General features: G+C 42.8%; 1 protein-coding gene across 2 annotated transcripts in view; it reads right to left on the bottom strand.

The window, feature by feature from the left end:
• Positions 1-19,639, bottom strand: part of LOC137655747 (uncharacterized) — a 99,819-nt gene extending 80,180 nt beyond the window's left edge. Inside the window, exon 1 of one of the 2 annotated variants that reach the window (XM_068389816.1) lies at positions 19,601-19,639. The gene's annotated coding sequence lies outside the window, so the exon portion shown is untranslated. The remainder of the gene's footprint in view (positions 1-19,600) is intronic. The other variant, XM_068389835.1, reaches the window with a different exon arrangement.
• Positions 19,640-25,062: the final 5,423 nt, after the last annotated feature.

Below are 25,062 nucleotides of genomic sequence, written 5' to 3'. Positions count from 1 at the left end.
AGTCGCACGAAAAAAAGGCAAGAGAAGAACCCCCCAAAAGGGGAAAAACTCAAGCCTGGACAGGAAGAACTTCCCTCGGAAGGAAAGTTACCCACCCAAGGAGGCAAGCCTCCTGAGAGTTCTAAAATGAACTGGAGCGCTGTCAATCGTCACGGGAGTACTTCCAGTAGAAGGAGACACGCCCCTGACGAAAATCCAAAGGGGAGGCAGCAACAGCCGAATCCCCAGACCTCAACAAGACAGCTCACACCGTTGCCATATTACAGAAACGAACTAGATCGGTAACTGTAAAAAAATAAAACAAAAATCATTAGTACACATTCATTCCCCGGGAAGGCTCCGAAGAGGAATCCCGAGGGAAAGGAACACAAGAATTACACAACAGGCACGTGCCCTCACAACCACTTACACTCATGGAAGGAGAGCTGTAACCAAAACAGAATTATAACAATTATAATTATGAAACTATGTAATTATGTAATTTAAAAATGAATGAACACTAAAGAAAGAACGAAACCCCGGAAGGAATCGTTCTACAAAGCTGAAAAATTAACAAATACAATTAGATTCATAAACTAATTGAGACAAAACGTACGGCGTAGCAACCCCCCCACACGGGAAAGAAGCTACGAGGGGCGTAGTAAACGTAGTAAAAGGGTGAACGACCTCAAGAGAGAGAGAGAGATAGACCGAAGTCAAACTCGACCGCAACCCATAAAATTACACCGTGGTGGCCTAAACTGCCGAGGGCTCCACGGAGATATCGTACACTACACACACAACTCTGAAAAGGAAACTTACTGATTTCTATACTCAAATATATATACAAACATGAAAAACTGTTTACATATATATTGAGTAAAAGAAAAGTAAGTGATTAAGTAAAGACAAAACAAACAATGGCTGCCAAGCGAGGACAAAGACAGAGACGTCTGTCCCAGTTCGAGCCAAAAGTGAAAGTGAGCTTCACCGGTGTGTGAGGGGGGGAGGGGTAGCTAGCTACCACTCCCCTACCCCCCCCCCCCGCTAACTAGCGCGGGGGTAATACACCCTCATTAAATTCTAATGGCTCGCCATTTCAGCTGCGCTAAAAGGTAAACCCAATGTAAATAGCGTGGTTTGTATTTCGGTTACGGAATAATTGTATTTTTCCTAACAATACAAACCTTAGCTATTTACATAGGGGTTTACTTTCGGCGTAGCTGAAGTGACGAGCCTTTAGATTTTAACGAGGGTTAAACTACCCCCCGCGCTAGTTAGCACGGGGGTAGGGGAGGGGTAAATAACTACCCCTCCCCCCTCCACATACCGGTGAGCTGCCTCACTTCACTTAGAGGTAGGACTTGTCTCGGGGGACAGGGCTGGCGGGCAAATATGTGTAAATAGCTAAGGTTTGTATGGTTAGGAGAAATACAAATTATCTCCGAATTTGTCATTTGTTCCGTAACCGAAATACAAACCACGCTATTTACATAGGGTGACTTACCCTTAGGCAGGGTGGAAAGTCCCCAGCCTTACTGGCTTTGGCTTACCCGGGGACTCAGAAGTCCCTGCATCTCACAATTTTATTGCTACGCAAGAAACGAGCGGCCTACATAAGTTGTGTGTGGAGAGATGAAGTGTGACTCGTCTTAGGAAGTTGACCTGAAGTCCTTTATATTGAATTCTAGGCTAGGACGTCCCCATACCACCTGGTCAGGGTATGGGGGACGCGACAGTATTGTACTTAATACTAGGAACACAAGGAAGCATGGTTTACCTGCAGAGGTTTGAGGTCAGCTATGCAGAGACCCAGAATGCTGCATTCCCCAAGAGAGGGGAGGATGAAGAAAGAAGTAAGGGCCAGACATACTCTTTCATTCACGCAGACTAAAACCGGGTAACAGTGCCCTCAACCTTCTGCTACCTGTCCATTAAGGAACCTGAGGTTAGACCAGCTGTTGTGCAGCCACCACAGGGCCGATAGAAAAAGTATCGAGGCTCCTGTGGGTCACGTCCTGCAGGTAGTGGGCTGTGAAGGTCGTCTGACGCTTCCAGACTCCAGCTTGTAGAACCTGCGTCACAGAGAAGTTTCTCTTGAAGGCCAGAGACGTGGCGATGCCTCTGACATCATGTGCCCTAGGGCGACGTGACGGAGGAGGGTCTGGATTCAAGGCATAATGGATGGTCCGTCGAATCCAGGCTGAGATGGTGTTCTTGGTGACCCTCCTCTTCGTCCTTCCCGTGCTCACAAACAGGGATTGCACGCGGGGACGGACTGCAGCTGTTATCTTCAGATAACATCTCAGACTTCTTACTGGGCAGAGTAGCAGGTGATCTGGGTCATCTGTTATGGAGCGGAGACTCACAACCCTGAAGGAGTCGAACCGTGGGTCCGGAACTCCAGGGTTCTGAGTCTTGGCAACAAACACAGGGACGAACTTGAACGTTAACTCCCCCCATCCCCTTAAATGGGCGACGTCGTATGAGAGACCATGAAGTTCACTGACTCGCTTGGCCGAAGCCAGAGCGAGCAGGAATACCGTCTTCCAAGTCAGGTGTTGGTCAGAGGCCTGGCGTAATGGTTCGAATGGAGGTCTCTTCAGAGCCCTGAGGACCCGAACCACGTTCCAAGGAGGCGGTCTCACTTCCGACTGAGGGCAGGTAAGCTCGTAGCTACGTATGAGTAAGGAAAGTTCCAGCGAGGAGGAAATGTCTATTCTTTTCAGCCTGAAGGAAAGGCTTAAGGCTGAGCGATAGCCTTTCACCGCCGAGACCGAAAGGCGCATTTCCTCCCGCACATAAACGAGGAACTCCGCTATTGCTGGAATAGAGGCATCGAGGGGAGAGATACTCCTCCCACGACACCAACCACAGAAGACTCTCCACTTCGCCTGGTAGACCCCTGCGGATGACTTTCGCAGGTGTCGAGACATTCTTTCCGCAACTTGTTGCGAAAAGCCTCTCTCAGTGAGGAGACGCTGGATAGTCTCCAGGCGTGAAGCCGAAGCGATGCTACGGCTTTGTGGAAGATGTTGCAATGTAGTTGTCTGAGTAGCTCGTGTCGTGGGGGAAGCTTTCTTGGGGGTTGCGTCAGGACCTGCAGAAGGTCCGGGAACTACTCTGCATGATGCCATAGCGGAGCTATTAAGGTCATCGACAGGTTGACCGATAGTCTGGTCTTGTTGAGCACCCTTCTCATCAGACAGAACGGTGGGAAGGCGTAGACGTCAATGTTGTCCCACTGTTGTTGGAAGGCATCTTGCCAGAGTGCCTTGGGGTCCAGGAGTGGGGAGCAGTACAGCAGCAGCTTGAAATTCAAGGCTGTCGCAAACAAGTCCACTGTCGGGGAACCCCACAAAGTCAGGACTTTGTTGGCTACCTGAGGATCCAAAGACCACTCGGTACTCACTATCTGCGAAGCTCTGCTCAGATTGACGGCCAGCACATTCCTTTTCCAAGGAATGAAGCGAGCTGATAGACGTATCGAGTGGACTTCGGTCCATCTTAGTATCTCTACTGCAAGATGGGATAGCTGTTGTGAAAAGGTACCTCCCTGCTTGTTGATATAAGCCACTACTGGGGTATTGTCGCTAATCACCACCACAGAGTGGCCCGCCAGGGTCTGTTGGAACTGTTGAAGGGCCAGGGAAACGGCCTTCAGCTCTAGCAGGTTGATGTGGAGGTACTTTTCTGATTCTGACCATAGGCTTGAGGCCCTCTGGTTCAGAACGTGGGACCCCCACCCTTCTTTTGACGCGTCCGAAAACAGCATCAAATCCGGGGGAAGGACGAGAAGATCCACTCCCTTTCGAAGGTTGTCGTCGGTCAGCCACCACTGCAGGTCCGTCCGTTCCGCAGGTCCTATCGAGACCAGGAAGTCCGGGGAATCGATGCCTTGATCCCACCGGGACTTGAGCCGCCACTGCAGGGATCTCATCCTGAGGCGGCCGTTGGGAACTAGACGGGCCAAGGAGGCTAGGTGACCTAAAAGACGTAACCACGATTGGGCTGGAAGATCTTCTCGACTGAGGATTTTGATTGATTGATTTAAAGTTTTCAGGCATCCTGACATCTAAGGTCATTGACGCCGGTAACATTTAATTTATATATACAAAAGTAAAAAATGAAATAAAATAAAAAATTAAACAGTATTCAATTAAAATCATAAAAATTGAATGTCATAAAAGTTAAATATTTTTCAGAAGACCTGCTTCTGAAAGAAATCTAAAAATGCCACTTGCATGGTAGGACACATCATTTCCAAGAATCTTGGCAAGGATGAACCTGTCACCCTCACCTCGAGCCTCAAACAAATATCTATTCCGCAAGATGTTATAATTGGGGCATTCGGTCAACAAATGCCTTACTGTTAGAGGTACTAAACAGTTTTCACAATACGGTTGGTGTTGGCCCTTCAGCAGAAACTCATGTGTCAACCGAGTGTGACCAATACGGAGACGACAAAGAGACGTCTCCCATTTTCGGGGCATCATATTATACCTCCAAGGAGATATGTCATTTGTTACTTCCCTCATTTTATTGCCATCTTGACTATCCCATTGCTGTTGCCATTTATTGCAAACCAATTTCTTGATGTCAGGTAAGAAATCATTACAGGGAATGGGATATCTTCTTGGCAGCAACTCGGATGCAGCCTCCTTAGCCAGTGAATCTGCCTTCTCATTCCCGGACACACCTACATGTGCTGGAACCCAACAAAATTGAACTGTTATACCTCTCCGTCCAATAAGGAAAAGCCATTCTAAAATCTTTAAAACTAGAGGGTTATTAGAATTAAAAACTTCCATAGCTTGAAGGACACTCCTTGCATCACTAAAAATTGTAAAATTACCCTCCTTCTCCAACGCTATTTTCTCAATAGCGGTTAATATGCCATACAGTTCGGCAGTAAATATGGAAGCGGTCAGAGGAAGTGCACCTCTACAATTAAAACCATTACTATGTACTCCAAATCCAACGCCAGCATCAGATTTGGAGCCATCAGTATAGATAAAAGTTGATCCTCTATGTTCTTTAACATGTTCATTAAAAAGAGACCTGGCTTCTATGTCTGACATATTCTTCTTATCTCCAATAAAATATTTACAAAAAGATATCTCTGGTAACTTCCATGGAGGCGTTGATGATACCTTGAATGGAAGTACCTTATTTCTAATTATATCCAGACTATTTAATAATCGTTTCACCCGAAAGCCATAAGGTTGAGGAGATTTTGGGTGCAACTCAAAGTATGATGCGTGTCTTACAAGGCTTGCAGTCTGAAAGGCTAGAGAGTTAGGGAGTCTTTGCAATCTAAACCAATACCGAAGAATGGAAGACATTCGGTAAAGGTCTAGAGGTAACTCTCCAGCATCAACAAGGAGACTTGGGATAGGCGAGGTTTTAAAAGCTCCAGTAGACAATCTAATACCTGCATGATGTATCGAATCTAATATTTTTAACCGGCTTGGGGTGGCTGAAGAATATACCTCACAACCATAACTAATTTTGGAAAAAATCAAGGCCTTGTATAATTTTAAAATAGTATTGCGGTCTGCCCCCCATGATGTATGGGACAATACTTTTAAGATATTCAGAGCTTCAACACATTTAGCTTTTAGCGCTTTTAGGTGAGAAACCCATGTAAGTTTACAGTCAAATATCAAACCTAAAAATTTGGTTTCCGATACACATGGTATCCGTTGACCTTTAATGTATATATCCGGGTCTGGATGTACTCCCCGGATACGACAAAAATGGACAATGGTAGTTTTACTTGTCGAGAACTTAAATCCATTCATGTCAGCCCACTGGATAATTTTATCAATAGAGAGTTGGATTTTTCTCTCAACCATTGCCATTCTAGTGCCAGCAAATGATATTGAGAGATCATCCACAAATAATGTTGAGAGAACATCCTGGGGAATGGCTGAGGATATCCCATTAATTGCTAGTGCAAAAAGGGTTACACTCAGCACACTACCCTGAGGAACTCCTTCTTCCTGGCACTTACTCTCTGATAGAGTTTCCCCCACTCTCACTTGAAAAACTCTACGTGAAAGAAATGCCTGAATAAATAGTGGCAGCTCTCCTCTCAATCCCAATTCATGAATGGTTTTAAGAATACCATATCTCCATGTGGTATCATATGCCTTTTCAAGGTCAAAAAATACTGTAACATGGTGCTGTTTGGAAGCAAAGGCTTCACAAATAGAAGACTCAAGTCGTATCAACACATCAGTCGTTGAGTGCATTTTTCGGAATCCACATTGAATCGGTGATAAAATACCTTTCTTTTCAAGGTACCATATCAGCCTTGCATTGACCATCTTCTCCATGATTTTACATAAACAAGATGTCAATGCAATAGGACGATAGTTTGCTGCTAAAAACTTGTCTTTACCGGGTTTTAAAAAGGCTAAAATAATGGCTAGTTCCCAAACAATTGGGTAACTATGATCATGCCATATTCTATTAATAATGCTTAAAATAAATAGCTTTGTATTAAAATGTACATGTTTAATCATTGCATATGGAATTCCATCGGGTCCAGGGGCTGTATCGTTGCAATGAGCAAGTGCGGAATCAAATTCTCTTTCAGTGAAAGGAGAATTATACGACTCTTCCCTTCTTGTTGCAAAATTTAAAATTTTCTTTTCTTCAGTGCTCCTATACTGGTGACCAGGGGCTCCTTCATACTTGCTGGATACATTTGAAAAATGATTAGCCAAGGCATTGCTAACTTCATTTGCTTCAGTTACATACTGGCCATTCACCTTCAACACTGGTGGTGGGTTGGGGGTGAATTTGCCAGCTATCTTTTTTACTTTCCTCCACACAGAAGATAGTGGTGTTCTACTGTTAATGGAGGAAACAAAAGACATCCATGACTGGCGCCTTGCTTCTTTCATGGCACGACGGAACTGTGCTCTACATTTCTTGTACATAATTAAATTCTCATCAGTTCGGAGTCTACGCAATCGTGTTAGAGATCTTATTGTGGCTCTGTGGAGTGCAGTTAGTTCTGAAGACCACCACGGGACTGGTCGTCGTTTGAATAACCCTGTTGTTTTGGGAATTGAATTGACTCCTGCTGTATGAAGAGTTCCATTCAGCAGGTCTATAGCATCATCAATACTTTCAAACTGTTCTGCTCTCCCTTCGATTTCACTTAGCTCAGAAAATTTAACCCAGTCTGCCTTGTCTAGATTCCAACGTGGCGATCTTTGCAAAGGTGGACCCTTGTTGGTGTTTATAATGATTGGTGCATGATCACTAGTATGCCAATCATCTAATGTCCTCCAATCAAAATCAAGAAGGCAGTTAGAGCTTGCAATTGAAAGGTCAATGCATGACAAAGTACCTGTCTGAACATGGAAGTGCGTGGGCTCTCCTGTATTAAGGAGCCTCACATCCTCATTCTCCACAATTGATGAGATAATATTGCCCCTTGTGTTGGCCAAAACATCACCCCATAAAGGATGTCTACCATTCATATCTCCCAGTAAGAGAAAAGGTTGAGGGAGTTGTTGAATAACTTCTGCTAAATCATCATATAAAATATCATCATTTGGAGGTAAGTACAGAGAGCATATTGTATATTTTCTCCCTATATCAATTTGTACAACAACTGCCTGCAGGGTTGTACGTATAGACATGGGTATTTGGGGAACATCTCGACGAATGTACATGAGACTTCCGCCATGGCTCCCTGCTTGTTGATTATATGGTGTTCTATAGCTAACATACTCTCGATGACTAGGAGTGTTAGAATCAAGCATACTTTCCTGTAGACATACTATTATGGGGGAATGCTCATGAATTAGGAGCTTAAGTTCTTCATATTTCGCCCTCAAACCCTGACAGTTCCATTGCAAAATGGAGGAGAAAACTATGGATTATTTCTGGAAGACGTCTTGGGTGAGGTCTTCCCATTAGCAGTTTTTAATCTAACATTATTACTTGTAGGTTTCTTCAGAGATGGTCTTGTTATGTTGGGTTTTACGTTGGAGTTTTTCTTTGTATCTTTTTTATATATTTGTTGAGGGGGATGGTGGACCTCAACTTGAATTTCTGATTTATTTAAATTGTCTTCTGGTTGATCGCCAACATCAACAGACAAAACATCATATTTATTTGATGTCATAATTCTAGTATTTCTTATGGAAGGGGGTGAGAGAGATGGAGGTCTCTCTCTTTTACGATTAATAGGTTGCAAGTTACCAGGTTTTTGTACCTTCCCCACTACAGGTACACCTGATAACTTGGTGTCAGGTGGAATCTCCATTAAATCAGGCAAGGATATGGCCTGGGAGAGGTTAGTACTATCCTTTGTAATGGGGGACAAAGGTTTGATAGTGGTGGGCAATGTCTTTTTGTTGATACTCAATGATAAATCTTTAGGAGGAGATGTTCTTGTCTTATGCAGCACTTTATCAATAGATTGTGAATTCCTTTTTCGAGAACTACCTACAGTAGTAGGTGGGTGAGATGATTCCCGAGGAACTTTTTCTCCTGTTTTTAATGTTTTGCATAAGTATTAGATTTATTTAATAATCTCTTGGCATGCCCCACGCTTACATGTTCAATAATTGATTTATTGAGGGCAGCCTCTTCTAACTTATAAAACTGGCAGCTCCTATCATTAGATTTATGATTAGAGTTGCAGTTTAAGCACCTTGCCTCAAGTGTACAATCCCCATGGTAAATTTTGGAGCAAGTATTACAAATTTTTTCATTATTGCAAACTTTGGAAGGATGTCCAAATTTAAAGCAATTATAACATTGCAGTGGCTTCTGCTTAAAAGGTTGAACTCTGATCCTTTCGTTTTCTATGTCTATGTGGAAAGGTACATCAGCATCCTGGAAAGTAAGAACAATCATTGATGTTCCAGGTACTTTATGTACTTTCCACACTGATAGGGGACACATGGCCAATATCTCCTCTTCAGTAAATTCATACAGATCCCTATTAAAAACCACTCCCCTTCCATAGCTAAAGTTTAGATGGGGTTTGATGTCCAATTTTATATCATCATTTACTGTCTTCAAATTAGACAGTATAACAGACTGTGTGTATGACTTGGCCTTTATCAAGAAACTTTTCTTCCCGAATCGAGATATATCTCCAGGTGCGATCGTACCTACCTTCCTCTGAAGAAATTTGCATATCTTGAAATAATTTTCCGTACCTCCTACAGATTGAGCAAGAAGCCACATTGGTGGTTTTGGCTTTCTTTGGGATGGTATATCTGCCTCTATATCTTTATCAGCCCAGTCTGCTGGTCTGTAGACATCCAGATCTTTAGGTGCCCCATCACACAGAGCACCCTTAACACTCATATTACCTACTTTAATATCAACAATGTTACAGCTTGCATTAAATGCTTCCTCGTGACAATTAAATGATAACTAAGATTCCCAATTATCATCTTGAAGTTTCATTCTAATTTCTTTTATTGATCCGTAACACTCAAATATTTTATGTAGCACATCATAATTAACTTCTAAAGGGATTTGGGTAACGTGCAGGACTTTCAGTTTTCCTGTGTTGCCCAAATTACCCTTTTTCCGAATGTTTAAAGAACAGTCCTTTTTAGTTCCTACGTCGTCAACGGAGTTTTCTTTAAATGAATTGCCAGAGGTCGTCAACAGTGCCGGGGGCGAGTCAGCATATCCAGGGGAGGTGGGGTCATTCTCACAAGAATTCATCGGAATAAAGAAAAGAGAAGAGTGATTTTTTGAATAGTTTGATTTACCTGCTTGAGAACATTAAGGCATCACATGTTGGGAAGGAAATTTGCACTCTCCACTACCGGCACAGTGAGAGTATACTTCCCAGATGGTCCACTCCATACCCTACCCGAAGGATAGCATCAAAACAGATATAGAGGCACAGGTGTAAGCTGAACCCGCCTGTTAGGACTGAGACCAAGAAACTATGGAATCATCCTCCCCATATCTGTAATGACGGGCTTCCGGCCAGAAGCCGAGAGTCCTACCCCAAGCATTGGATCCCCCTGGATTCCGAAGACCCAACACTTGGAATAGTTCCGCCAAAAAGGTCCAAACCATCTTCGGGATGGCTGAGATCATCCTATACACTCACATATAGCTTTGAGCACAAAGGCCTCCCAACCGCGACACCTTTCACATTCATCAAAGCAGGCAGCAATACCGGATGCAGAAACATCCGCCCAAGTGGCAATAACAGATGTAGAAACATCCATGCCATAAAGAGATAAAAAAAAAATGATAAACATACATATATATGTAAAAATATACACATATACATATGGAAAATTTTACTCATAGGGTTGGGACAGCATCATGAAAGAAAGTTTATAATATTAGGAGAAGGTTGAAGCAATATAAAGAGGAAGAAAAAGATAAGAAAGAGAGAAATTTAGATTCGAACTGGGGGAGCAATTTCCCCAAGTTCGAGAGCCCTCTTGCCCGTCACGAAGTTTCAGCACGGGAATAAAATGCCGTGCTGAAGCTCAGTGACTTCATCAAGGCATTCTCTCATTAAGAGGGTCTCGACTGAGGAAAGGCTTTGCAACCATCCTCAGCCTTGCTATCCTGTCGTCTGATGGAAGGGCTCTGTGGAGATCGGTGTCTAATATCATGCCTAGATATACCAGTCATTGTGTTGGGAGCAGAGAGGACTTCTCGAGATTTACCATGATCCCTAGATCTTGGCAAATTCCCAGAAGCCTGTCTCGGTGTCGAAGAAGGGTCGACTCCGAGTCTGCCAGGATCAGCCAGTCGTCCAGATAATGAAGGAGACGGAGGCCGTTCCTGTGCGCCCACGAAGATATCAGTGTGAACACTCTGGTGAACACCTGAGGTGCTGTGGAGAGACCAAAACACAGCACCTTGAACTGGTAGATCTTGTTGTCTAGGCTGAAACGTAGGTACTACCTGGAAGACGGATGGATTGGGATCTGGAAGTACGCGTCCTTCAGATCCAGTGTGCACATGAAGTCTTGCGGTCTCACTGCAAGTCTGACCGTGTCTGCTGTCTCCATGCTGAACGAAGTTTGCTTGACAAACTTGTTCAGGGCTGAGAGGTCGATGACGGGTCTCCAGCCTCCAGACGCCTTCTTTACAAGAAAGAGTCGACTGAAGAAGCCTGGGGAGCCGTCCACGACCTTCTGGAGAGCATCCTTCTTGAGCATGGTCTCGACTTCTGCCCGAAGGGTCGAAGTTTAGCGCAGGCTTTAGGAATCTTGTTGAAGATCTCATTGGAAAAGTCTACCTGAAAGGCATAAAGCATTGGTCTGGCTAGGGCAGATTTACATGTAGTAATCGTATTGACTGCTAAACCTTGTTCATGAAGATGGATGAAGAAGGACAAACAGAAATCTGTAGAAATCTCCTTAGGTTTCTTCGCCTTGACAAAAGCCACCCACTTCTTCCAGGAAGACATATTGTCTTCTTGTTGACTTTGACTTGTATTCTTCTAAGAAGTTAATACTGTCCCTAGAAATCCCGAACCGTTTCTTGACCGCTAAGGCAAGAAAATCATGATATGAAGGTTCTGGGTTTTCACTGATGAAGCTGAGACAGTCAATTTCTGCACTTGCTGAGTCAGAACTGGGTCCGGCAACGGGATCAGCTTCAGGCGTAGTTCCGTTACTAGATGGAACCAAACGCTGTTGGGCCACTTGTGGGCCACTATTGCTGCTGTCCCTCGAAAGGATCTCAGTTTGTCGAGGACTTTCAGCAGAAGGTTGGTTGGAGGGAATAGGTAGATCTTGGACCATCTGTTCCAATCTATGGACATTGCATCCATTGCTTCCGCTAGAGGATCCTCGTACGGGGCTACGTACCCGGGTAGCTTCTTGTTGTCGCTCGTTGCGAAGAGGTCTATCTGCAGTCCTGGGACTTTGCGTAAGATGAAGGAGAATGATCTTGCGTCTAGGGACCATTCTGACTCTATCGGTTTGATCCTGGATAGAGCGTCCACTGTCACATTGCGGAACCCTTGAAGGTGGAATGCTGACAAGTGCCATCTCTTCTTCTCCACTAGGCGGAGGATGGCTAGCATCACTTGGTTTAAGTGAGGCGATCTCGAGCCCTGTCTGTTTAGGCATCTCATTATGACTTCGCTGTCTAGAACCAGACGGATGTGGATTGAGCAGCGGAGTTTCAGTTTCTTCAGAGAAAGAAAAACTGCCATGGCTTCCAGAAAATTGACGTGGAAGGTTTTGAAGAGGGGAGACCAGATTCCTTGGACTTTCTGATGATGAGAGTAACCTCCCCACCCTTCTTTCGAGGCATCCGTGTGAACGGTGACTGACGGTGGAGGTGTTTGTAAGGGAACCTTGTTCCTTAGGTTCTTGGCCTCCAACCATGGCTTGAGTAGTGATCGCAGACGATTTGGTATCGGTCTTTGTAGATCTCTTCGAGCGTTTGATGCGTATTTTCTCCTAACTCCTGATGCATCTTTTAATTGTGCTCTCAATACTGGATCTGTCAGAGGCGAACTGGAGGGACCCCAACACTCTCTCCTGTTGCCTTCTTGATATCCTTGCGGACTGAAGAAGTCTTTTGACAGATCCTGCTATCTCTTTCCTTTTCTTTGATGGAATGGAAAGGCAGTGTGACTGCAAGTTCCAGTGGACGCCCAGCCACTGAAACTTTTTAGCTGGAGACAGTCAAGATTTTTCCAAGTTGATCTTGAATCCTAAGTGTTCCAGGAACCGGATCACTTCCTTGGAGGATTGCCTGCACTCTTCCTCGGATGCTGCCCACACCAGCTAGTCGTCCAGGTAGGCTACCACCTGGATTCCTTTTAGGCGTAGTTGATGAATGACTGCATTCGCAAGCTTGGTTAATACCCTTGGAGCTATGTTCAGACCAAAGGGCATGCCTCTGAAAAAGTACTTTCTTTTTTGTAGTTTGAATCCTAGGTAGGGGGAAACTTGACGGCTGATTGGAACGTGCCAGTACGCATCCGTCATGTCTATGGAGACTGTGTATGCCCGTTTGGGCAAAAGGGTCCTGATGTGTTGAAGCGTCAGCATTTTGAACTTGTAGTTCACTATGAACTTGTTGAGTGGTGACAAGTCCAGAATGACTCTGAGCTTTTCCGAGTCCTTCTTCGGAACACAAAATAGCCTTCCTTGGAATCTAACAGACTTCGCCTTCAGTATGACTCTTTAGTTCAAGAGTTCCTGAACATATTCTTCCAATATGGGGGTTGAGTGTTGGAAGAATTGAGGGAAGTTTGGTAGAGTTGAGCTCCAACTCCACCCTAGTCCGTTCTTGATTAGGCTGTGGGCCCAGGGATCGAAGGTCCAACGATCCCGGAAGAGGAAAAGTCTCCCTCCTACCGGTAGCATCTCACTTTGAGTGCTGGGTGGAGGATTTACCTCCTTGGCCACATCCACCTTTGTTGCCCTTACCTCTGAAGGGGCGTCTGGAGGATCCTCGAAAGGAACCTCGAGACTTCGGCCGAAAGGTTGTCAACTGCCTTTCAAAAACTGGGGTGAACACAGGCGACTGGGTCGCCAGCGTTTGGGGCACCAGTTGGAAGGTGGTGGGTGGTTGTGCCACCGTCTGGGACACCGTGGCCACGGGAAGCTGTTGCTGTTGTTTAGGCCGAGAGGGCACTCTTGGTCGTTTCGATTTATTCTTCGGCTGGGGACCCTCATCAGCTGAAGATTTTCTTTTAGAGGACAAGCCCCATTTAGAGAGGAGGTTTCTGTTCTCTGTAGCGGCTTTGTCCACGACCTCTTTGACCACTTCGCTTCGGAAGAGGTCTTTTCCCCAGATGTTGGAAGCTATCAGCTTCCTTGGTTCGTGTCTCACCGCAGCCGAGGCGAACACGAACTCTCTGCAAACCCTTCGGGCTTTAATAAAGTTGTACAGGTCCTTGGTGACTGTCTAGACCATGTACATGTCTGGGGTATCCGGGATGCTTGCCATTGTCTCTAGGCCGGTCTGCAGAGACAAGGAAGCAGCAAGAAGTTCTTTTGTCTCCTGTTCTCTGCGCAGGAGAAAATCTGACAGCTTCGAGAGGTCTTCGCCGAACTGTCGTCCGGCAATATCTGCCTCCAGCTTCCCAACTGTGAAGGTGTTATGAACATCCTTCCAGTCTGCATCGTCTGATGGGAAGGCAAGGGAGAAAGGTCTACACTCTTCCAGTGTAGGGCATGGTTTCCCTGCCTCAACTGCCTTTAAGGCTGCCTTAAGCCCTTTGTCCATAAAGGGAAAGGCACGTTTGGGGTCAGCAATGAAGGACGGGTGCTTCTTGCTGAGAGCCGGCACCTTGGAGCTAGTAAAGCCCCTCTCCTTCAAGGTGGTTGTATATAAGGCCTGGGCCTTAGAGAGTTCAAGGACAATGGTTTCCTTCGGCTCTGTCTCCTCTTTGGATGCAGGTTCCGTCTTTAGACGGACATAGCAATCCGGGTAGGCCCCTTTGCTGGGCCAGAACTCAATTTCCTCTACTGGGACAGTGCCCAGTTTTTCAGAGAGGAAGATCTTCCCCCCCAACATAGGCATATGCTCTGCGTACCTCCAGGGGTTGACGTCAGAGAAGGCGGGAAGATCCTTGACGTTTAGCTTCTTCGGGGCTAAACGTGTTGCGACCAGCTGATGCATTTCCGTCCGAAGAGAAGCCTCTTTCTCGGACGATTTCTCCTTTATGTCCTGCACCATGGACAACAGCGAGTGCAACGTACTCGTGATGGAATCTAACTGGGGTGCAGCGGAAGAAGTCGAAGGAACCGGCTCAGTCATCGTGGCTGATGATACCGAAATCGTTTCGGCTTTCTCGACTTCAGCCTCAGGTGGAACGTCATCCGCCTGATCCAGTTCCTCCACTAGGAGATTGTTCTCAGTCTCCTCCGAGACAACTGACATGTTGTCCTCTAATTGGATGCTCTCCAGGGCATCCGAAACTTCAGATTCTACCGGAATCTGAACAAGGGGAATCTCAAGTTGAGCCTGGGGAATAACCGCATCCGAAGATACCCTAGGGAAAAGACAAGCCCCATCTTTTCATTAGGAAGATATGGGCCAGAGGCGTTCTTCTGGAAGCCCCTGACCCATTTTCGCAGCATCTCCCTTGCTGCGTCCCTTGACTCAGTAGACTTTTGGTCGTCAAAAGCCTCTTTAACCAGTTTTTCACAAACGGTACATACCTGTGGGTCCCAGTACTTGAGAGCCCCCTTGGTGATTGCGCAGCGAGCGTGGGCCCTGCACATGTCATGGCCGTAGAGGTTCTTACTACGGACCCTGCGAAAGTTGTTCCCGCACTCGGGATGCTCCTCCTGTAAAGAAAGAAAAGCATATATGTATTCGGTGAAATTCTCAGATTTCAGCATACATATTATTAATAATATTAGCTTGGATAGGGTAAGCTAGAGTTAGGAAAGATACCTACATGTGTTTCCTGTCCAGCCAATTGCTATGACCTCCTCCGATACTGAATGCAAATTTCTTTAAGAATTTTTAGGGGAAGATGATATCCTTTGATATAGTGTCTTCTTGACACAATCTTCCAGGTTCAATATTAGGGATTAAAGACAATAATGGTTAATAACCATTAATGGAAGAGAAAATCGCTCTCTTATATGTGATGGTCTCACAAAAGGCTGCCCATGAAGCACCTTGTAGGTTGGAAAAAACTTTTGGGCTACAGCACGGACTGTCGCAGGCATGCCGCCAGTCCTGCCAGGCCTGCCGGCACATGCCAAACCTGCTGGCATCTGCCGGGCAAGCCGGCACATGCCAGTCTATTCTGGGCTATTGAAGGCAGTTACTGACTTCAAAGTAATGGGCGGCAGGCCGCCGGCAACGGCTCTGCCGGCCGGCAGCCGAGGAACCTTCCATCAAGTAGGACCTGGCGGCAAATGTCCAAGTTATGGGTGGCCGGCTGCCGGCCGGCAACTCAGTAACCGGCAGCCAGTCCCAGCATGTCTATTGTCGTTGGGTTGTCGATCAGCGACGCCCATAGTAAGCGGCGGCAGAGCAACTGCCGGCCGGCAGACAATTGACATGGCCCAGTAAAACGAAAGGTAGAGAAAAAGAGAGGATGGAGGAAGACAAGACTCAGCCTTGCCGGCCTACATCCAGAATGAGGGTTCAACTGGAAGGGGGAATTATATTTGGGCTACCACCCAACCATATCCCATCTATATGGGCTATGGAAGGCAGTCCAAGGGAGGACTGAAGAACACTCTAAAGAATACGAGGGTACCTGCCGGCAGCCGGCTCGGCCGGCGGCAGACAGGGAACCTCAGGCCAGTTCTACAAATAACCCTTAGGGTCAAATGTAGAACGACGGCCAGGAGGGTGTTGGCTCATCCAACACGAAAGAGACAGAGGGGAGGGGGTAGATGTCCTACAAGTAAGGTAATGCCTGAAGGCACCACCCAACTTAAGGGATTCTGTTCTCATGGAGTAACCTCAGGTGGGAGAAATCATTTCCCCAGGTTGGGTTAGTCAAGTGAGCGAGCGGCCCATAGGACACAATCTCACAAGAGAACAGAATCTCGTACCAGAGACCTTAGGCAGTGAAGAAGTAATTTCTTTGGTCTAAGATCTACCAGCACAGGACTGTCTGCTAGGCCAAGGAAGGAGGGATTGTCATACAAAACCCTCCACGTATGGACTAGGGAGGTGTAGCCTCCTGTAAAAGCAGCTTAACCTGACATGGGAAATCATTTCACCAAGACAGTAAGATGCCTAACACATATTTATTACTCTGATGTCCCGTTCTAAACTCAAAACCGACTCAGTGGTTAAGAGAAAGAAAACGAAACGTCTCAGTAAAACTTTGCCAGAACTCGGTTCGCAGCAAAGTAAACTGGGAATAGCCTAGGCTAATCAGAGGGAAGGGGGATTGCTCTTAAATCTCCTAGGAGATTAGTATCGACTTAAAAGGTATAGGAGGTGTCAGTCTCCCCTTAAAAGACAATACAAGAGCAATGGGGACATGTATGAAAGTATACTAAAGCCCCTAGGCCAGTAGCCTAGGTGCATTGAGAATTGTTCACCGAAACTCTCTGTATACTATCTTGGAAGAGGAAAACATAAGGCAGTACTATCATAAATGTGTAAAACATTGCCCGAGCTTCAATAAAACTTTACCAAGAAAGTTATATCATGCATGAAGTGTGTAGGTGCCTAGGCTGGGAAGCCTAGCACTCGTGAGGCTCGATATAAATAGCCAAATCCACGACAAAGCAAAACTGGCAAGAGCTTATATTTACACAATTCAAAGATATTACTTAACTTTCCAGAAGCTGATGAGGCTGGTGAAGACATCATAGTGAGAAATAACTCCAAAATAGCGAGAGAGAACACGGGATAACACCGGTCAACGAAGCTACGAGAGAAAGAATGGCTTGGTGGCGCCTCACATTGGCAATTTGGCGCACTATTTACAGTGCAGTAGGAGTGTCGAGAGCATTGTCTCTTTAACAACTCTCCTTATTCTTGCCACTCTTTCCCCTCGAAGCGAAAGCGCTATTGAGGGTGTAGATAGCCATGAGACGTGTCAAGAATACGTTCTCTGATATTACGCGATATCCCTTTTAAAATTTTAAGGGATATTCGCTCCAGGAGTTAGAATTCTGGATACCTTTGGTAAATTCTCTGGGATATATCACTGTACTGTAGTCAAATATACCTAGGAAGCTACTAATGAAGGAACTTCCATCACGACAACATGGCCTGAGCCCAAAAATGGCTGTTGTAGAACAACATCCGGGACTTATGAAGAAGTACTTGTAAGCTGTTAATTAGTTTTAAAACACCACCTGACAAATACGTCATTGTAAATGCACAGAAAGCTCCCCAAACCATGGGAATAAACGCATACGCAAAAAGTCCCCTTCAGTCTCTCAGTCTTCTCAGATGTAAACAATGGACTTAAGAGTGAAAAACATACTTCACATTTTAATAGACCGATATGTAAGTTATTATGCCACAACCTCTATCAAACATATAGAGAAAAATATCAATCTAGCCAGCACTCGTCTCTTTATCATAGTGAATTCCAGTTTCGCTAGAAATTAGAGTATCATATATTAACCAAATAATGTCATCTCATCGAATTTTACTTCATTTCAATTACCAGTTTTTAGTGTGTAGTGGGGAACGAAGTAGTCGAACTGGCTGTTCGGTTTGTTTACGGTTGAAATGAAGGTCAAATTCAGTTAAACCACATTATTTACTACTGGAAAACACATATTTTCTGTTCGAAATGTTTCCACGTCCGTAAACATAATTTTACCCAAAACCATTAGAAGGACGTGAAGCGAGTCTTATATATATATACTTTAATTTTTGGTATTTTTGTAGTGAATTACAGGGCAATGTAACCTAGGAAAAAAACTACTGTTTCTTATAGAAAAAATTACGCTCTCTTCAAAAATGACACTCGTTTCCGTCGCAAATGAATAGTTTCAGAAATATATATACATCTATATCCTACGATAATGGGGGACCCCCAGTGGGAACTCGGGGTTTTGGGTGGGGAAAACATACTGGGGAAACGATATATAATTTTTTCCTATAGCAAATAACGTGAATTAATCGAATTTGATGTTCAACCAATTCGGATAACTTTGAGTTGCACGGTGTCACTTCTCTTACGAACGAACGATAACATTAGCAACGTTACCAATAATACACAGTGTTACCAACGTTGACGTATGGTACACAGAGTTACCAACGGCACGCTGACATTACTAAAGATAGTAATGATAGATATTTCCATATGTATTTTAAATAATTTCTCCATATAAGTTTTACTCAATATATATAAAGTACAAAAAGGGCACAGAACCTAACAAACCCACCTAACCTAGCCTAGTAGTATGACAGGTCACAAAATAACATTTGATCTACATCGGACGTTGGCAGCACTGGTTACTGTACTTTTTCATGACACAATATTTGTAACGGCGACTCCAAAGTTTATCCAGATATACTGTTTTGTATTTTCCTCCGGTTATTATAATTTCAAGAAGGTAATGTATAGAGAAGAAAAGGCTTGTTTTACGTTTATATATCGATTCCCCAGTATGTTTTCCCCACCCAAAACCCCGAGTTCCCACTGGGGGTCCCCCATTATTGGAGGATATAGATGTATATATCTTTCTGAAACTATTATTTTACGACGGGAACGAGTGTCATTTTCGAAGAGAGCGTAATTTTTTTCTATAAGAAAAAGTAGTTGTTTTCCTAGGTTACATTGCCCTGTAATACACTACAATGAAACCTAATTTTCAGCCACTTATATGAACCCTATATGTTTCCAAATGGTTATCTAGTGTTTATTTTGCATTTCTGACCATTATTATTGCTGCAAATCACTCATTTTTTAGCATTTTCCCAACCCGCCCCCCCCAAAAAAAAAAAGTTTACCACTGGGGTCTCCTAAAATTGTCTTTATATAAGGGGGTCGAAAACCTCTTGAACGGGTGGTTTGCCCCTATAAGCATGGTAAAAATGTCTAAAATACAAGATAGCGAGTAGGAAAAATATATGGTTCGTGTATTTGGCTGGAAATTAAAGTATTATATATTTACCAAAATAATAAATAGAGATTCTTTTCTGTCTTCATATCCAGTTATAAAAAAAAATAAGATTAACATACCTTGGACAGCTAGACCTCCCATCACTCGACTTCTACTTTTTTACTTTACTTTTGGATGACACTCTTGGCCCTCTTTCTGCCGAAGTCGGTAGCTACAGAGGGCACGACGAAGACATCAATTTAGACCTTGTAGAAGGGGTCCATCTCACCCGATTGGTAACAATCAACAAAGATGTGCGTCTTCAGTTTTCTCTTGAAAACATCGCAGTTCAAGCTCTGCTTCACCTCTAAGGGGAGCTTATTGAAAATTCTAGGAGCGCTTCTTTCAAAGGCTCTAGTACCAACATTGGTCCTGCTTCTCAGTTCCTCGAGACGATATGGATCGTCACTGTGTCTCAAGCTAACTACAGTATCAGGGCGAAAACTCTTCAACATATTTCTCATATACGAAGGTTTCTCAAATTTAAGTGCTTGGTACGTTAGGACACAAATCTTGAAAATAATCCTCGCTTTTATAGGCAACCAGTAGAGCTTGATAAGCGTTGGCGTGATCCTCTCACGGGGGGACAGGCCTTTTATTAGTCTAGCAGCTCTATTAAACACATTTTGTATCTTCCTCAAATTGTAGTTTGGTAAACCATAGTACAACACATTACAATAGTCTAGCCTGCTGATTACGTAATTGTGTATCAGCAATGTTAAAGTTTTTGTGTCAAGGTATTTCTTTAAAAAGGCAATAATTCTCAGGTGATAGCCTGCAATTCTGGTTACTCTATTTATATGCTCATTAAATGACAGACCGCAATCGAAAACAATACCTAAGTTTTTGATGGGATTTATCACATCAAAATCATTTTCAAGCACTCTAAGTTTCACAATATCAAGTCTTCTCAAATCATGCTTTTTCCCAATAAGCAGACACTCCGTTTTACTATCGTTTAACTTCAACTGTTTGGAATTCATCCATCTTTTAACATCAGTCATGACTTCATTTATTTTCCTTTCTGTGTCCTCTACATTACTCAATGACAGGTAGATTTGGGTGTCGTCAGCAAACAATTGAAAGTTCACCCCATGATTCCTCAGCAAATGCATCAATTCAATAGTGTAAATACAAAACAGGATAGGGCCCAGGACACTTCCCTGTGGGACCCCCCTGGCCAGTACTTTTGTCCTGGAGAAGGACCTGCCAATCTGAACACAAAAAGTTCTGTTTATTAAGAAAGTCTCCAAGTAATTCAGCGCCTCGCCCTTAATACCAATTGTTTTGAGGTCGTTTAGTAGTAATCCATGTACGACGGTGTCAAACGCTGCACTCAGATCAAGCAATACTAGAATGCCACACATTCCCTCATCCATCATAACCAGCAGATCGTTTACTATCGAACATAATGCAGTCTCCGTAGAGTAAAATTTCCTATATGCCGATTGATTATCAGGAAAGACATGGGCTACTTCAAGATAGTCCATCAACAGGTCCAAAATTACATTTTCAATTATTTTCGAAAGAAAAGACAAGTTAGATATAGGTCTATATGAACTCAAACTTTGGGGATCTAAAGAGCCCTTCAATACTGGTTTGAGAATTGCATATTTCTCACTCTCCGGAAACATTCCAGCTCGAATGCTAAGGTTAACAATTTCTAAATACACCCGCAGGAGATCATCAAAATATTCACCTCCAGTGACATCAGAAATCGGAAATGGATCATTATCACAATAAGTACTCTTTACTTTACTGACAATTGACTTGATCTTAATGAAGTCTACTGTTACAAAACGATTGAACTCGTTTTCACTGGTGGCCACCTGATGTAGGTTAAACCGAGCTACCTCCCCAAAGCCACTAATCAAATCAAAATTTTATTTACAAAGAAATCTGAGAACTTGGCTGGAAGTTCCCCATCAGAGAAACCCTCAGGGAGAGTTATTTTCTTTTTGTTACCAGTCAAATTATTAATAACAGAATACAGCTTTTCTATATCTAAACCAAGTTCATCAATTTTTCTTTTATAATACTCCCTTTTCTTTTTCCTGATTAAACTATTCAGTGCATTACGTGCGGTACAATACTCAATTTTAGAAGCCTCATTTCTCGCAGCCCTCCATCGTCTCTCTTTTCTTCTTTTAACTCTTTTTGCCACCGAGACCTCATAATCATACCAGGGTGCATTGTCCTTTACCACTATTTCCCTCTCAACGAGGGGACACTCACTGTCATACAATTGTCCTGCAGAACTTTTGAACAGAGAAACATAACAGACAAGACAGCTTCTTTTATTCTCAAAGCCATGTTCACATAGATCAGATGTCTTTTGACCAATTTCATCTATAATCTTCTGGAGTAATTCATCCTTATTTAGGTTTCTCTTGTTTCTATAAAGAATCTTCTTTCTTTGTTTGGAAAATATCCTAATTTCCAACTTAAACTTGATGATCATATGTACAGGAGACAAAACACATAAATCGTCCACATCAACACCATGAACCAGATCATTGTCACTTTCACTGAAAATTAAGTCTAGCATGTGACCGGTAATTGATGTATTATTATTGACTCTATTTTGATAACCAAGTATATTCATTGTTTCAATGAAATCATTCGCATGTTGATTTTCTGGATTATCAACCCAGAAATTGAAATCCCCGCACACAAACACTTCATGTCCGACTACGTTCAAACTTTCAAGGTATAATCTAAATTCATCAAGAAAAAGGATCTCACTTGAATTAGGGCTTCTGTATACTACAATGAATACTAGTTTTCTTCCACCGTACACGCAACTGACCTGCATAAGTTCAAAATTAACAGTTATGGGCACTTTTTCTTTCTTTATTTTGGAGAGAGCGTTTGAGATAAAAATCCCAACCCCACCCCCCCTTCTATTGTTCCTAGGAACGTGGAGGAACACATGTGTGTCCGGCGTCATTTCCCAGATCTTAGCACTATCATAATTATTTAACCAGGTCTCTGTTAGTACTAACACATCTAACTCATTGTCATTTATATAATCCCGTATCTCATATGTTTTGTTTCCCACCAATTGAATATTCACCAAAGCACAGTTTAAACAACGATTAGAGTTAGTAGCCATGATCGGTTTTATTTCTTATTTTGGAAATTTCAATCTGTAAAACCGGACAACACATCTCATTGGCAGAATGGTTCACATCTACTTTACCAGCTTTAACACAATTTATGCACTTTTTCACATCCGAAGAGCAGTCTCCGAAAGAGTGATCTCCAGCACATTTCCCACAGCAAGGATCCCTCTCCTTGTCAGGACATCTTCCATGAACATGTCCATAGGTTAAGCAATGGTAACACATTGTGGCAAAGTATCTATCTCTCACCTTATACACACCCCATTCCAATTTAATTTCATCTCCCTTGTTATGAATTAATGCTCTCACTTCAGGATGACACTTTAATATATAGTGCTTGGTTGCACTGGCAGCATTCTTGTCAAAAATCAAATTTATCTTGCCTGTGATGTTTTCGATCGACTGCAGGTAATCATTTCTCTGAATAATTGTCTGCACAAGGTTGTCCTTATTTTCTTCAGCACTAACATTACAAATCATAATTTTAGGGAGCAATTTTTTTTATTTCGATACAGACAAATTTTCCAGATTTTTGACCTTCATAGCAGCCTCATCCCTCTGTTGTTCAGACTGAAAGTTGAGTATTACATTTCCTGACTGATTGAACCTGGTATCAACCACCTGCAGATCACTCAATGCTCTAGAAATGTCATCTTTCTTCTCCGAAGCTTTAAGTGCATTGTCCGTAGACTTCACTATGAGCGGGTGCTTTTTAGCTACACCTGCATACGTCTTGGGGGAAGAAGCCGAAGGGGGAAAAGACAATGTTGGTTGTTCAGCAATTTTTTCTACCTTAGTCAGTACCTTCTCTACTGATTCAACTTTAGTTTCAATGCTTTCTAATCTTTTATCCATTTTATCCAAAATCCCCATGAAATTACTAAGTTGCTTCATGATAGATTCTCCACCACGCAAATAGAATTTGAGCTTGTCAAGGCACGGAGTACAAACCCAGTTTACAAGTTCAACATCTATCTTAGGCAATTTGTGCATACGAACACATTTTCTGTGAGCCTACACTTCTAGTTTAGACCTAAGCAGAGATCCTTATATAGATATACAATCTAAGCACTAAACACACACACTTCACAATATAATGTGCAGTCCATAGGTATTCACTTTCATTTACACAACACTACAAGGACTGTTTGAGCTGTTTTCCTTGTGCTATATTATCACACAACCATAAACGGAAACTTCTTAATCTTCTTCTTCTAATTTTAGTAGGATATCTGACCCAATCTTTGGCGCCAACATACTCCTCTGTAAATATGATACAAAATAAAACATTAGATCTAATCAATGCAATTGACAAATTTTAGTGTTAGTCTGTAAGTAAATGTTAACTCCTTCATCGAATGGAATAAATGATATTTTAGCTCCCCCACATGATGTTTAATACTTTTTATTCAAACAATATCCATGCTCCCCCTTCTATTAAGCTTATTTCTATACCGCAAATATATCACACACTTTAAACAATACATTTACATTCATTACAACTAAAACAGCCTCTTGTGGTTTCTCTATTGTTGAAAAAAAATCGATGCATTAAATGTCGTCTCTTTACAAAAGAACATTTATGTGGGTTTAGAGACTAAATATAATCCCTATTCCTCTGTTGGATTGCTAGTTTTACAGTTGATTATAATGTGTTTAATAAATTAGTTTCAGTTAGAAATGTTATAAAAGCAGTTTTCACCCTCTCTTGTATATCCTTTTTTTCATGATTTCCTAATATATTATTCAAAGTGCAATTCATTTTAAGTTCTGTTAATTTTACTTTTAGATTCTTTCTTTACAGATTATATTTATTACAAATTATCATTGTGCTAAATGTCCTCCACTACATTGCATATGCTACATAGAGGTGTATATGCCATCTTGAATTTATATAAATATTCATTTACTCTAACATATCCAATTCTCACATTTCCCATTAAGGTTTCTATTTTTCTATTTCTACAATAAGCTGTATCTTAGTCTTCTATAATAGGCTTAAACGTACTGAGTCACTTACTTGATTTAATAACATCCCTGTGGAGAATTGTATTTCTATTAAGAATGAGCGGGACTTTAATACGGTAGTCTCCCTGCAACAAGCAGCAAAGATCAACAGGGAAGGATAGGAGCGCTAACACTCAATGGCACATCACTCTGGCAATAACTTTTGTGATACAGTTCACAAATCTTCACTTTAATAGTTAAGTGTTCTCCGTTCGGAGACCTAAAAAACACCACACGTGACCAAGCAATTAATTGATGGTCTAACTTACGTTTGTCAATCCAAGGTCATATGTAGGCATACAGTACTAAAAATTGGTGAAAAATGCTCCTCTGACAGCAATGATGGAGATAAAAGCTTCTTGGTGAATATATTAATCAAGACATCTTTGCTATCATGAACTTTGCATCTT

The sequence above is a fragment of the Palaemon carinicauda genome, chromosome 1, assembly GCF_036898095.1.
Source record: "Palaemon carinicauda isolate YSFRI2023 chromosome 1, ASM3689809v2, whole genome shotgun sequence".
NCBI lineage: Eukaryota > Metazoa > Arthropoda > Malacostraca > Decapoda > Palaemonidae > Palaemon > Palaemon carinicauda.
Note: the sequence above shows the minus strand (reverse complement) of the source record. Positions and strands in the feature narration are given on the sequence as shown.